This window comes from Chiloscyllium punctatum, chromosome 22 (genome assembly GCF_047496795.1).
Source record: "Chiloscyllium punctatum isolate Juve2018m chromosome 22, sChiPun1.3, whole genome shotgun sequence".
NCBI classification, from domain to species: Eukaryota; Metazoa; Chordata; class Chondrichthyes; order Orectolobiformes; family Hemiscylliidae; genus Chiloscyllium; species Chiloscyllium punctatum.
In genome coordinates this window covers 59,221,336-59,234,580 of record NC_092760.1, presented here as the reverse complement: position 1 = coordinate 59,234,580, position 13,245 = coordinate 59,221,336, and the positions used below count along the sequence as shown (strand labels likewise).

Here is a 13,245-nt window from a genome sequence, read left to right as displayed (position 1 = left end):
CCCACATCGGTCGCTGCGATGGGACGATTTCCCCGAGGCTCTCCTGCTCCTCCTGTCCCCTAACGTAGAAAAAGGGAGAAAAGCAGAGAGGAAAAAAAGCAGAAAGAAAGAGAACAGGCGGAGCCGTGGAGGTCTGGCTGGAGCATCTTGTTGGATGTATCAAAGCTGTTCTGTTTCTCAGCAACTGCTTTAACCAAGATATCTAGATTTATCTTCTATTAGGCCAATCATGGAAAGTAAATCTTCCTGGCAATATCATCCCCAAAACTTGCAGAAAGTACTGGAGAAGAATTCTTCCCACAAGTCCATATGACTTCAGCATAGTGGGTGGTTCTTACGATATTTCTCAGTATTAATCCTTTTAAAAAACTTTTAGACCCATCTACAATTGGTCAATTGCTGGCTCTCAAAGACATGACCCAACATGTCCACCATCTGACAGCTCAACAGACAATGAAATTTCCCCTTGTCTCACCTAAATGACGCAACTTTATGAATTTCACTTCAACCCATAACTACCCAAGAATCTTTAAAATTTGGAACGAGTTCAAGGATTGGATTACAGATGATTTGGACGAGCATTTTGTGAATGTGGTTGGCAATAACAAACGTTGCAGGTATTTAAAAAATTCTTGCTTCTTTGATGCTGCTTTTCTGGGTGTTTCCATGAGAAGCAGGTGACAGTTTCCAGAGAGAGAGAGAGAGGTGGAAAATTGCTTCCCTTTCAGTAATCCCCAAAATGTCTCAGATCCTCCCTTGAAATTCTAGTTTCAAGGTATATTTCCAAGAGCTAATTTCCAAGAAGGCAGTCAATACTAGCCATGGAGTCAGTGCCAAGTACTTTGCAATTTTTTACATCTCCCTGAGATTTTTCTAGGTTTCAATGGAGTCTGACTTGTTGGAGGCTGTCTTTCGGTAAACAGCCTGAGGGCAATTCATTTCTTTTGACAACTGACCTTGAGGTGACTTTGTATTTCTGAAGAGTTTGCCTTGGTCTCTGTCCAATTTGCAGTAGTGCCAACCAGCTGAAGTTTTTAAAAACACATTTTCAATGATAAAAGACTGTGGCCCAATGACAATGCTGAAAACAAACATGATGTTAACTGGTTTCAGATTAACTTGTATGGTGTCTTTCAGCTTAATGCACAGGTTTCATTGCGGAGGCTCAGAAAATCTTAGGAAGACAATTCTCTGCTTAACTGAGACATCTTGCCAACGATGTAGTCTATAGGTTTGGAAAGGGTGATTAGATCATTTAGGTAAGTTTGATTTTGTTGCATATGCACAATTAACAATTTGAAATGAACTTCTTCAAACTGTTTAGTTCAGATGCTTTGGGTTGAGATATTCCCCTCATGCAAGATAAGCTAATGAAAAACATCACATTTTATTGAGGATAATGTGAGGAATGTCAGATCAGCCATGTCCTTATTAAATGGCAGAGCAGGCTCAAGGGGCCAAATGGCCTACTCCTGTTCCTATTTAGATTAGATTAGATTACTTACAGTGTGGAAACAGGCCCTTCTGCCCAACAAGTCCACACCGCCCCGCCGAAGCGCAACCCACCCATACCCCTACATCTACCCCTTACCTAACACTACGGGCAATTTAGCATGGCCAATTCACCTGACCTGCACATCTTTGGATTGTGGGAGGAAACCGGAGCACCCGGAGGAAACCCACACAGACACTGGGAGAACGTGCAAACTCCACACAGTCAGTCGCCCGAGGCGGGAATTGAACCCGGGTCCCTGGCGCTGTGAGGCAGCAGTGCTAACCACTGTGCCACCCTTATGATGTACAACCATACAAAGCAATATACTTAATTAATAACTAAGAAATCTTTGACAGACTAATGAAATATAAAGGCAGTTACACTCATGACAAGCACATCCTTTAAATTGGATAGCCAATCCAGAACTTGGCTCACAGAAAGGAAATCTCTTTCAACTCAAGAGCAGCGCATTTCCCACAGTTGTTTTCTAACAATACTTTTCAAATACAGACAGTTAATTAATAATAATTAATCATAGAAATGGATAAAAGTACAGAGTATTCTTAGCTGTTGATTATTACTTACTCATACTTCAGACACAGTACAACTGAGGTGATTTTTCTAATCAATAATCAGTTGCTGGTTGATTGCTATTGAATAACTGTAAATGTTACGTTACTGTGTTATCATACTATAGCTTCATTGCTTTGTTAGATTTGTGGTAGATATATGTTGTAAGAACCTCTAAAAATGGTCAAGTTAAGTAAAATAAATTTATAACACAGGTCTGCATACAAATCTTCTCTCAAGGACTTAGAAAAAGGGGTTAAATTATTGATAGATACCTAGAATATTCTACTGTAGCAGTAACTTAGATTTAAAACTGGATTCTTTAATGGAAATAAGATGGGATTTGCTTTTCTTACAGAAAGCATTTAACATTTTTTATTGACTGTTTCCATCTTACTTTGAAGTTTATCTTCATTTCTTTAATAAACCTCTGTATGAGTTATCATTTGGCAGTACAGAGCTTGATCTTGCTGAAAAAAATGACACATTTTGTGAAAATCTTTCATTGTGCTCTCAGTGGGACAATTCACATTGAGACAATACCAAAAAAAACCCTATATATTTACAGCATGAAAGGAGAGTGCTGATTAGTTGGTTAATAAACCCTTACTTGGCCATGGTGATTACATCAGTTAATGATGATAACTAGGCAAGTTGACCTTGATTAGGCAAGGCAGAGCGCTGAAAAGTGAACAAGAAATGGCTGTCACCAGTTTTGTTGAGTGAAGACATGTTGAAATATGGGGATTAGTATTTTTAAGCTACATGAAAGGATAAAAACATGTTTATAAATTTAAAATTTTACAAAAGTTTAGGGAAAAATTTAGATTATGGCTAAGTTAAAGAAGTTGTCATGTATGTTTCAAAGCTCACAAGTTGTCAGAAGTTTCATTTTTTAAAGTGATTTTCTGTTTGAAAAGTTCAAGTTTTTATTTCGCTGCGGAAGCAGAACTTTTCTTCAGTAGATTTTACAATAGTTAGGGAATTCACCTGAAGAGAGAAAAGTATGAGGTAATTTATCAATGCTCTGTGAAGCATATGTGCATATTTCTGTCACTGGCTGTATATTTGTCTATTTTTTTCAAACTGTGTTCAATATAGAACATGGGCTGAGGAGAAAGTGAGGACTGCAGATGCTGGAGATCAGAGCTGAAAATGTGTTGCTGGAAAAGCGCAGCTGGAGAATCAATGTTTCGGGCATAAGCCAGAACATGGGCTGAATAAAGTTGAAATTACTGAAGCTGATTAATCTACTGAACTGCTAAAACTATTTTCACGTTGTTGCCACAGTGAAATTTTGGTTGTTCTAAATTGGTGGCAGTCTTTAGTACTGGACATAAAAAGCTCTCATAGGTAAGGAGTTTTCTATCCGGCTTCAAGAAGCCAGTGATTTGACGTGAATTTCATTATTTAGGTAATTTAGTGGTTCTGGAATATGCAAGAAACACAATAAAAAAGAAATTCTGCTACTGTAGAATAGCCATCTTGTGGTTGACTTATAGATTGTTCATCAGTGTTTAAAGCTTTTGTGTTTTTATAAAAATTGCAGGAAGCTGTGTGACATTATCTGGCATTAATTGCCAATGATTGCGTTTGCCTTCTTTTGAAATGGTCTTAAGTTAATTTTCTCCAGAAGCAGCTGTATGTTTTGTTTGTACTTTCTATTGTAAAATAAACTCTGATTAATGACTCAACAAATTTTGGATTTAAAATTTAAAGTGAGTGTTTGACATTATCTTTGGATCCATAGGTGTTGACATGGTTAGTGAATTCAATGTAAAATTAGGGGTTTTACCAGCAGATGGATAAAGGTAAAAAGGCACTTGTGCAGTAATATTGACCAGGATAATGGTAATTTAACATCCTTAATGAAATGAGCATGTACTTTCTCATCTAGAACTTTGGATATATAATATATATATATATATGATTTGTGTGCTTTTAACTGTTCTGGTGTTACTAACACCTAGTTGCAGTTGTACCTACATCTGAAATGCTCTCATATCATGAAATAATGTTTAAAAATACACAAGATGGTTCAATTTTAAATGTGATGCAAAACATAGAGACTTTGGAAGAAACTTGTACAAACCTTGAAGGAGTAAGAGCAAAGGCAAGAAGACACTTGGTACGCTTTCCTGTGGGGAAACTGTTTCTGCAGGAGCTTAATGTTGGAATAGGCTCCATCTCTCTCTCTCTCTCTCTCTGTCCCAGATCAGGGCTAGCAGTCATACAGACTGTGTGCCCTGTTATCTTCTCTCAAATCTGTGTTGCCATTGTGTTCCTGGTGTTCCCTTTGAGGTCAATTATCTTCTTGATATTTTAGAATAAGTGTGAATGTATTTTGACTGAAGTTGAATGACTGGTATCGATGTGCGTGAATACCTGTATTGATTGAAGTTGACTGTCTAGTATCTGCTGAGGCCCATTCAGTCAGGGCTGGATGGAGTTTAGGCCTGGTTGATTGTTCTCTTAGACAGAATGTGAGAATTGGATTTTTAGGCTGAACATTGGTTTTAGGCAGCTGTGACTGTGTTTTCCCAGAGTATAGCCCAGTTGCCTTTTTACTTTTACAATTAATTTAAAAACTCCAGGACTTTGGTCCAGCATTTCAGAATAGGGGAATTTTTGCTCAATCCTACAGAGTTGGCACTATTATCACTTCTATTTGTTTTGATTACTCAATGTTTTCTATGCACTGCAATTCTATATCGATTATCGTGAAGAAAGTTTCCCTTACATTTGCACATAAAATAATATAACCAGGTTGAGCAAAGTACACAATGGCTTCCACATGAACATGTAGCCTCCCCGATAACAAATATAACCATCTTTTACAATTAGGTTTGAACTTCAGTCGCATTAGCTTTTTTCCATTCAAAAGGGAGGAATGTAGCAAAAACACTGGCTGCTAAAACACAGTTAAAAATCACACAACATCAGGTTAGAGTCCAACAGGTTTAATTGGAAGCACACTAGCTTTCGGAGTGACGCTCCTTCATCAGGTGATTGTGGAGGGCTCGATTGTAACACAGAATTTATAGCAAAAATTTGCAGTGTCATGTAACTGAAATTATACATTGAGAAATTGATTGTCTGTTAAGCCTTTCATCTGTTAGAATACAGTGATAGTTTCACTTCTTTCATGCTAAAACACAGATTGCTAACTTGGCCAAACAGCAAGGGATGCTGGGTATAGTGGTGAAGTGAAACCCTGAATTCACAAAACCAGTACACGGCCCTAATCCCTCTAAACTCTTCCTATTCATGTATCCATTCACATGTCTTTTAAATGTTGCAATTATACAAGCCTCCACCACTTCCTCTGGCAGCTCATTCCATGCACCTACCACCCTCTGCTGTGAAAAGGTTTCTTAGGTCCCTTTTAAATATTGCCTCCTCTCACCTTAAACCTATGCCCTCCAGTTTTGGACTCCACTACCCTGGGAAAAGATCTTTGCTATTCACCTCATCTATGTCCCTCATGATTTTATAAATCTCTATATGGTCACACCTCAGCTTCCAATGCTCCAGGAAAATAGCCCCAGCCTGTTCAGACTTTCCCTATAGCTCAAACTGTCCAACCCTGGAAACATGATTGAAAAGGTTCAGAAAAGATTTACATGTTTCACAACATCGTTCCAATAGCAGAGAGACCAGAATTGCATGCAGTATTCAAAAGGTGGCTGAACCAATATCATGGGTGGGGCGTGGGTGTAAGGGGAGCTACAGGTAAAGGGGGTGGCGTGTGCAGGGTGGTGAAGTGGGGATAGGAGAAGACAGGTAGAGGATATGACCTGATTGAACAATGGGAGAAATGAATCTGGTAGATGGCTGGAAGGAATGGAAGCGAGGGGGAGGGGTTGGAAAAGGAGTCGTGGGAATGGAAGGGAGGTTATTTGAAATTGGAGAATTCAAAGATGAGTCCTCCAGACTGTAGGCTGCCTAGATGGAAGATGAGGTGTTGTTCCTTCAACTTGCGATTTGGCTCGTTGTGGTAAAGGAGGAGGTCAAGGATGGTCACGTCAGAAAGGGAGTGGGAAGGGGAATTAAAATGGCGGTGACTGAGACATCCGGTCAGCCTCTGTGGGCCCGGCTGCGATGTTTGGTGTTTACATTTGGTTTCCACAATGTAGAGAAGACCAAATTGAGAGCACCGGATACAGTCAACTAGGTTGGAGGAGAGGCAGGTGAACTTCTGTCTCACCTGGATGGACTGTTTGCGGCCCTGGGTGGAGGTGAGGGGGTTGCTGTGTTCTTTCAACCTCCTGCTTGTCTACCTTAGATTCCAGCATTTGCAGTTTTGTTGTCTCTAACCAATGTCCAGTACAGCCACACATGAACTCCCAACTCCCTTACTCATATGCATTGACCAATAAGGGCAAGTACTCTAAACAGTTTCCTCACTATCTTGTCTATCCGTGACTCTGCTTTCATGGAACTATGAACCTGCACTCCAAGGTCTCTTTGTTCAGCAACACTCCCCAGGACCTTATCTTTAAGTGTATAAGTCCTGATTTGCCTTTCCACACCGGCACAGTGGTTAGCACTGCTGCCTCACAGCACCAGCAACCTGGGTTTAATTCCTGCCTCAGGCAACTGTCTGTATGGAGTTTGCACATTCTCCCTGTGTCTACGTGGGTTTCCTCCGGGTTCTCCGGTTTTATCCCACTGTTCAAAAATGTGTAGATTAGGTGAATTGGCCATGCTAAATTGCCCGTAGTGTTAGGTGTAGAGGAATGGGTCTGGGTGGGTTGCGCTTCAGCGGGTTGGTGTAGACTTGTTGGGCTGAATGGCCTGTTTCCACACTGTAAGTAATCTAATCTAAGCAAAATGCAGCACTTCACATTTATCTAAATTAAACTTCATTTGCCACTCCTCGGCCCCTTAGCCCTTCTGATCAAGGTCCTGTTGTACTCTAAAGTAACCTTCTTCGTTGTCCATTACACCATCAGTTTTGGTGTCATCTGCAAACTTACTCCCCATACCTCCTATGTTCACATCCAAATCATTTATATAAATGATGAAACACAGTGGAGCAAGCATTCATTCTTGTAGCATATCACTAGTCACAGGCCTCCAATCTGAAAGGGAACCCTTCACTCCCAGCCTCTGTCTCCTACCTTCCAGCCAGTTCTGTATTCAAATAGCTAGTTCTTCCTGTATTCCATGTGATCTAACCTTGCTAGCCAGTCTACCATGAGGAACCTTGTTGAACGTCTTACTGAAGTCCATATAGATCATGTCCACCACTCTGCTCTCAGCAAGCCTCTTTGTTACTTGTTCAACAAACTCAATTAAGTTTGTGAGACATGATTTCCCACGCACAAAGCCATGTTGACTATTCCTCGTCAGTCCTTGCCTTTCCAAATACATGTACATCCTGTCCCTTAGGATCCCTTTCAAAAACTTGCCCACCACCGATGTCTGGCTCACTGATCTATAGTTCCCTGGCTTTTCCTTGTCACCTTTCTTCAGTAGTGGCACCACATTCGCCAACCTCCAGTCTTCTGGCACTCCTCCCGTGGCAATCAAGGACATAAATATCTCAGCAATGGGCCCAGCAATCACTTCCTTCATTTCTCATAAAGTTTTCTAGGGTACATGTGATCCAATCCAGGGGATTTTTCTAACTTTATTTATTTTAACATGCCCAGCACCTCCTCCTCTATAATATGGACATTTTAAAGATGGTGTCTCTTAGTTTCCCCACAATCTCTTGCTTCCATATCCTTCTCCATGATGAAATGCAAAATATTCATTTAGTATCTCCCCCATCTCCTGTTGTTCCACATAAAGGTGCCTTGTGAATCTTTATGGGGCCATATTCTCTCACTAGTTCCTCTTTTGTCCTTAATGAACTTATAGAATCTCTTTGGTTTCTCCTTAACCCTATTTGCCAAAGCTATCTCATGTCCCTTTTTTGCCCTCCTGAATTCCCTCTTAAGTATACTTCTATTGCCTTTATAATTTTCTAGGGGTTCACTTGATCTCTGCTGTCTATACATGCTTCCTTCTTTTTCTTAATCAAAACCACAATATCTCTAGTCATCCATCATTCCCTACATCTGCCAGCCTTGCCCTTCACCCTAACAAGAACATACAGTTTTAGGATTTTTGATTTCTCATTTTTGAAGGCTTCCCATTTCCCACCTGTCCCTTTCCCTGTGAATATCTGCCCCCAATCAACTTTTGAAACCACATATGTGCTGTCTTTGTCCTTCTAAATGGAATTGACTGTGGGTTTGGAAGATGTTGTCTAAGGATTTTGGATTAATTTCTGCAGTGCCTCTTGTAGATAGTACACACTGCTGCTGCTGAGTGTTGGTGGTGGATGGAGTGGAGGCTTGTGGATGTGGTCTAGTGACTCTTCATCGGAAACTGGATCATTGGACTTGAAACGTTCAATCTGTTTTCACTCTACAGATATTGCCAGACCTGCTGTGGTTTATCAGCACTGCTTGTTTTTGTTTCTTTTTCCTTCTTCACTTCCTGACTTCTTGATCTGACAGCAACAATTACATTTAAAACAAGAAATAACAGTTGAGATACACAAGATCGATCAAAGACTTTGAAAGACAAGTACGCAAAAAAAAATACACTAGCCCAACTATTCATTGCAACACATATAAGAGTTCAATAAAGGACATTTGAAGAAAGACCTGGCTTAAGGTCGAAGTAAAAAGGAGAGTACATTTAATTATTACAGAAAGAACTGTATATATATTCAATAGTCAACTGAATGCCATGCAATCTCTTAAACTATCTCCATAAACAATATGAGCAGGCATTCTGAGGTCTACGGGAATGGAAGAACAATACAAAGTGCCCTGGTACACTGCCTTGCAGGTCTCAGTTTGTTGCAATGTTAAAAATCTGGAACTCCCTTCCTTACTGCATTTTGGATATCTACAGCCACAAAGGACAGTAAGTTAATCAAGGTAAATTCAAATGTGCATTAAAAACTGGCCTAGCTGATGATACCCACATCCCATTACATGATGAGGAAAAATAAATAAACTCTCAACAAGATCTGACTTCTTTTTGGCATTCCTCCAATATCTCACTTGCGATGACTTGTTTTATCACACAGTAGTTTTTCAGCAAACAGAAGTCAAGCTGAGCACTAGAGTACTGGCTGACAATTTTACAATTATAATAACTTATCAAGACAATTAATTTATTAGAAAACTCAATGCAACCATAAGAAACAAGTGCAGTGCTTCACGTGTCTGCTTTTGTTGACTGCTCCCTGTTTCCTGTTGCTTTCCAGGGGAAAAATGCAGAATTATTTTATATCTTAGCTGGAGATTCTTGTGAAAAACGCCAGGAAAATGAGTAGTGTTTTTAATCGTAAAGGACATTTTAAAATTAATTCATTGGGGTATACAGAAAAATTATCCTCACAATGCCATATGAAAACCATCCCATGTCTTTAGATTAGATTAGATTCCCGACAGTGCGGAAACAGGCCCTTTGGCCCGACAAGTCCACACTGACCCTCCGAAGAGCAACCCACTCAGACCCATTCCCCTATATTTACCCCTGACTAATGCTCCTAACACTATGGGCAATTTAGCATGGCCAATTCACCTGACCTGCACATTTTTGGATCATGAGAGGAAACCCACGCAGACATGGGGAGAACGTGCAAACTGCACAGACTGGTCCCTGGCACTGTGAGGCAGCAGTGCTAACCACTGAGCTACCGTGCCACCCTTTATCAGGGATCGATGTACTCCCATGACTGCCATGTTTTTCCAACGCAGTGATATTCCAAGAAGAGAATAATGTACAATCATTGCACATCAGGCCAAGAATTAGATGTTTTGGGTCACTCCCTAGTTTGTCATGCTTTACAGCCATCATTCCACCTTTGGCATAGTGACTGACTAGCACTTTCACTTCCCATTCGTGGATTTCCTTACAGTTCAAGAATATTTTATTACTCAAAATGTTACTCTGATTCTATTGGAACATTTGGGGTTATAATGAAATGGATGGGATTGATCACATACTCATGAAAGACAGTTAGTCAAAACATTTGTATTTGTCAAGTTATCTTTAATACTTTGACAGGTCTTGGATACCCTCAGTTTGGAATTCCAATCATGCCAGCCAACATTTTTTCAGAAAGCTTTATGACACAGACTGTGCACACAAAATCCCTGAAATGTCTTATTACTTAACAAATGCAGCATTAAGGATGCAAAATGCTTATCATCCAATAAATAGAAGCGTGAAGAATTTAAAGTGCTGTTCCCTTTTTAAAAAAAAGCAATGCTTAGCAGCAGGTCTTGGCATATAGATTTGCATAGTTTACTGCAAAGAAAATATCCTTGATCCAAAGTGTTTGTTTTGTGTAATGTCTCAGGAAAGACAACACAATGTAATACTTGATAAGACAGGGTTAGACCACACCTCTTGGATTTTTACAACCAAGAACCATTTTGAAATCTAAAATGCATGCTCCTGCGGCTAGATTTTATGGGGCATTCTATTCCATGTACTCTTCCATTCTCATCTCTTCTTCCAATTAAAATATCAGCAGGGAGCTCACAAATCAGGAAGCTGGCTGGACCCATGGCCATATTATGCTAAATGCAGCATTAAGTGTTTAAGATAGAGGTTTCCACTTCTCCTGAGGAGGATGTTCTGCTGTAGAGATTTGCCGGTGATTCTGGGTTGGGCAGCAGCACCAAGTCAAGTGGAGCTACCTGCTGAAACTACAGATTGTCCTCAAATAAGTGAGACATTATGGAGCTGAACTTCAAGCTAATCTGGTGTATCAGCAGGCCTGGCGGCTGTTGTCTAGAGAGGGGCCTTTGGGAGTAGTTTCTGGGTTTGAGAGGTTGTGGAGGGCATGAAGGGCATAATCTTAATAGGCAAATAGACACCGTTGGTTTTGGAGGGTTCATCCTCACAGTTATCTAATAAAGGCAGTTGGCAATTTGTAGCAATGATTGTTTCGTGAGTTTGTTAAGATAGTTTGGTAGCACAGTGGATAGCACTGCTGCCTCACAGCACCAGAGACCTGGGTTCAATTCCTGCCTCAGGCAACTGTGTGGAGTTTGCACATTCTCCCAAATGGGTCTGCGTGGGTTTCCTCCCACAGTCCAAAAATGTGTAGGTTAGGTGAAGTGTCTGTGTAGGTTGCTGTTTGGAGGGTCAGTGTGGACTTGTTGGGCTGAAGGGCCTGTTTCCACATTGTAAGTAATCTAATCTATATTAGTCCATTACACATTGAAAGTTCTAATATGGATGGGATGGTGGCAGGAAGACCATGCACTGCATTTAATTTAACCCACTTCAAATACACCATTTGGGTGATGGTGAAGGTAAGGTTTGCTGTAAAGTCATTTTGAAGTGCTAGCATTATAGTGCAAGCATCAAGGTTGCCCACTGGATGATGTTTCATCTCTCTACTGTGGCAAATTTGACTGCTTCCCACAGTTTCGCATTTTAGGATAATCTCTTAAAAGTAAATCACACAGATCACTTCCAGATCAAAAGAAAGCTCACAAAATTGAACTAAAAGAAGTAAATAACAAGCAAGTTCCATATGTTTTTGGTCAAGTGGATATTATTTTCCCTACAGCAGAAGGTGATGTTTTGGACCAGGGCTATTCATCAGTGACCTCAAATCAAGAATTCTGATACTGTGTTTTTTCTTGACTCAGGAGCAGCTACTACTTTGCTGCCTGTAATGTTTTGAATGCCCTCAACCATAGATGATTAAAAGATGATATCTTCCAGTTAAAAACCATTTTGAAGCAGTAATTATTTACAATGATTAATTCATTAAAGAGCCTGTTTTAGTCTTACAGATAGATAACGAATCCTTGTTGGGGGTTCTTTACTGGCTACCAGACATTCCAACCCAAATTAAAGGCAATCCAGCCAAAATAACCACTGTATTCTGTTCTGTGAGGAATTGTTAGTCCAAGATAAGGATTGCATTCCATTTTGTGAGGTTTTCCTGAGCTTTTCCAAAAGTTTAAGCAGCAATATGTTCCCTCTCTATTAGTTCTGTTGGAAGAGGATGATCTTCTTTCTTCTTCAGAGATTCCAGTCTGTGGGACATAACCATGAGGGATCCTGATAACATGCTACCATCAGGCTTAGTTTCCTCAATTCAGAAAGTAAACCCTATGATATTGGTTATTTGCTTCTTAACGCTGAACATAAACGTTCCTACGATATCCTTCCAGGTCAAAGTATTGATCTGGACAGGATTCTTCACCTAGATGTACAATGAAGCCAATCTGTATAACGAGCAGTGCAAATGAAGAAAGCCTACATATGGAAGGAGTGATGGATGTTCTGGAATCTTCAGCTTTATGAGGTGGTCAGACTAGTTTTTCACTGGACAGCACAAAGTGTATGTTCCTTGTGCATCTGTCGAAGAGTGCTGCAGAAAAGGAAATTCTGCTGATGCAGAAAGATCTCTCAGAAATTCACAAGTATAAGAATGATGTTTTACTTTGATATTTGAGACCAGAAAAGCCTTAGGGCTGAATTTTACGGTTTTGGATGAGTTTGAGTTGTGTCACTTTATTATAAGATTATTTGCTGTGAACTCTCTCATTGTATCTTGCCAAACTCACCTCTTTAATTACACACAATGCCTTTATGGCATCTCTCGCATCCGATTTACACACCACTTTACCATGCAATATTCTTAGAATGACACACTGTTCAGCACTTATCCACTAAATGACTGACACCTTTGAGCCCATGCTATCTTTAAAAGGCTGCAGTTAACCTGGACAAGCACTGGCATTCTGAAACTATTCCACTCAGTCAAGGACAGAGTCTAGGCAGGACGGAGTAGAGGAAAATGGCACCATGTTTTCCAGCAGGGACCTGGAGCTGCCAAAGGAGAGGCATCCAATTCCTGGAGAATCAATAATGGAAGTGACACAAGAAGAACCTGCAAAGCTGGTCCCAAGTCACCCACCCAGGTCAGTGCCATATCTGGGGTGCAGGGAATCAGTCTGCAGCAGAGTTAAGAAAATCAATGACTTCCTCTCTTCTGCCAGGGTAAATACTCAATTTTTCTTTCTGATACCTCATATTCACTCTATTTCTGTCACTGTATCCACCTCCCAACCAAGGTTCATGCAACTTTCATGATTGTCTGCAATGTTTTCCCTCACTTGCTCACGAACCCTCCAAAA

The 13,245-nt window shown here is 40.3% G+C and overlaps 1 long non-coding RNA gene across 1 annotated transcript; it reads left to right on the top strand.

The window, feature by feature from the left end:
* The first annotated feature begins 483 nt into the window (after positions 1-483).
* LOC140493684 (uncharacterized) lies at positions 484-3,244 on the top strand. Its single transcript, XR_011963736.1, has 3 exons — positions 484-617; positions 1,138-1,259; positions 3,167-3,244. It is a non-coding gene; the product is annotated as an uncharacterized lncRNA (long non-coding RNA).
* Positions 3,245-13,245: the final 10,001 nt, after the last annotated feature.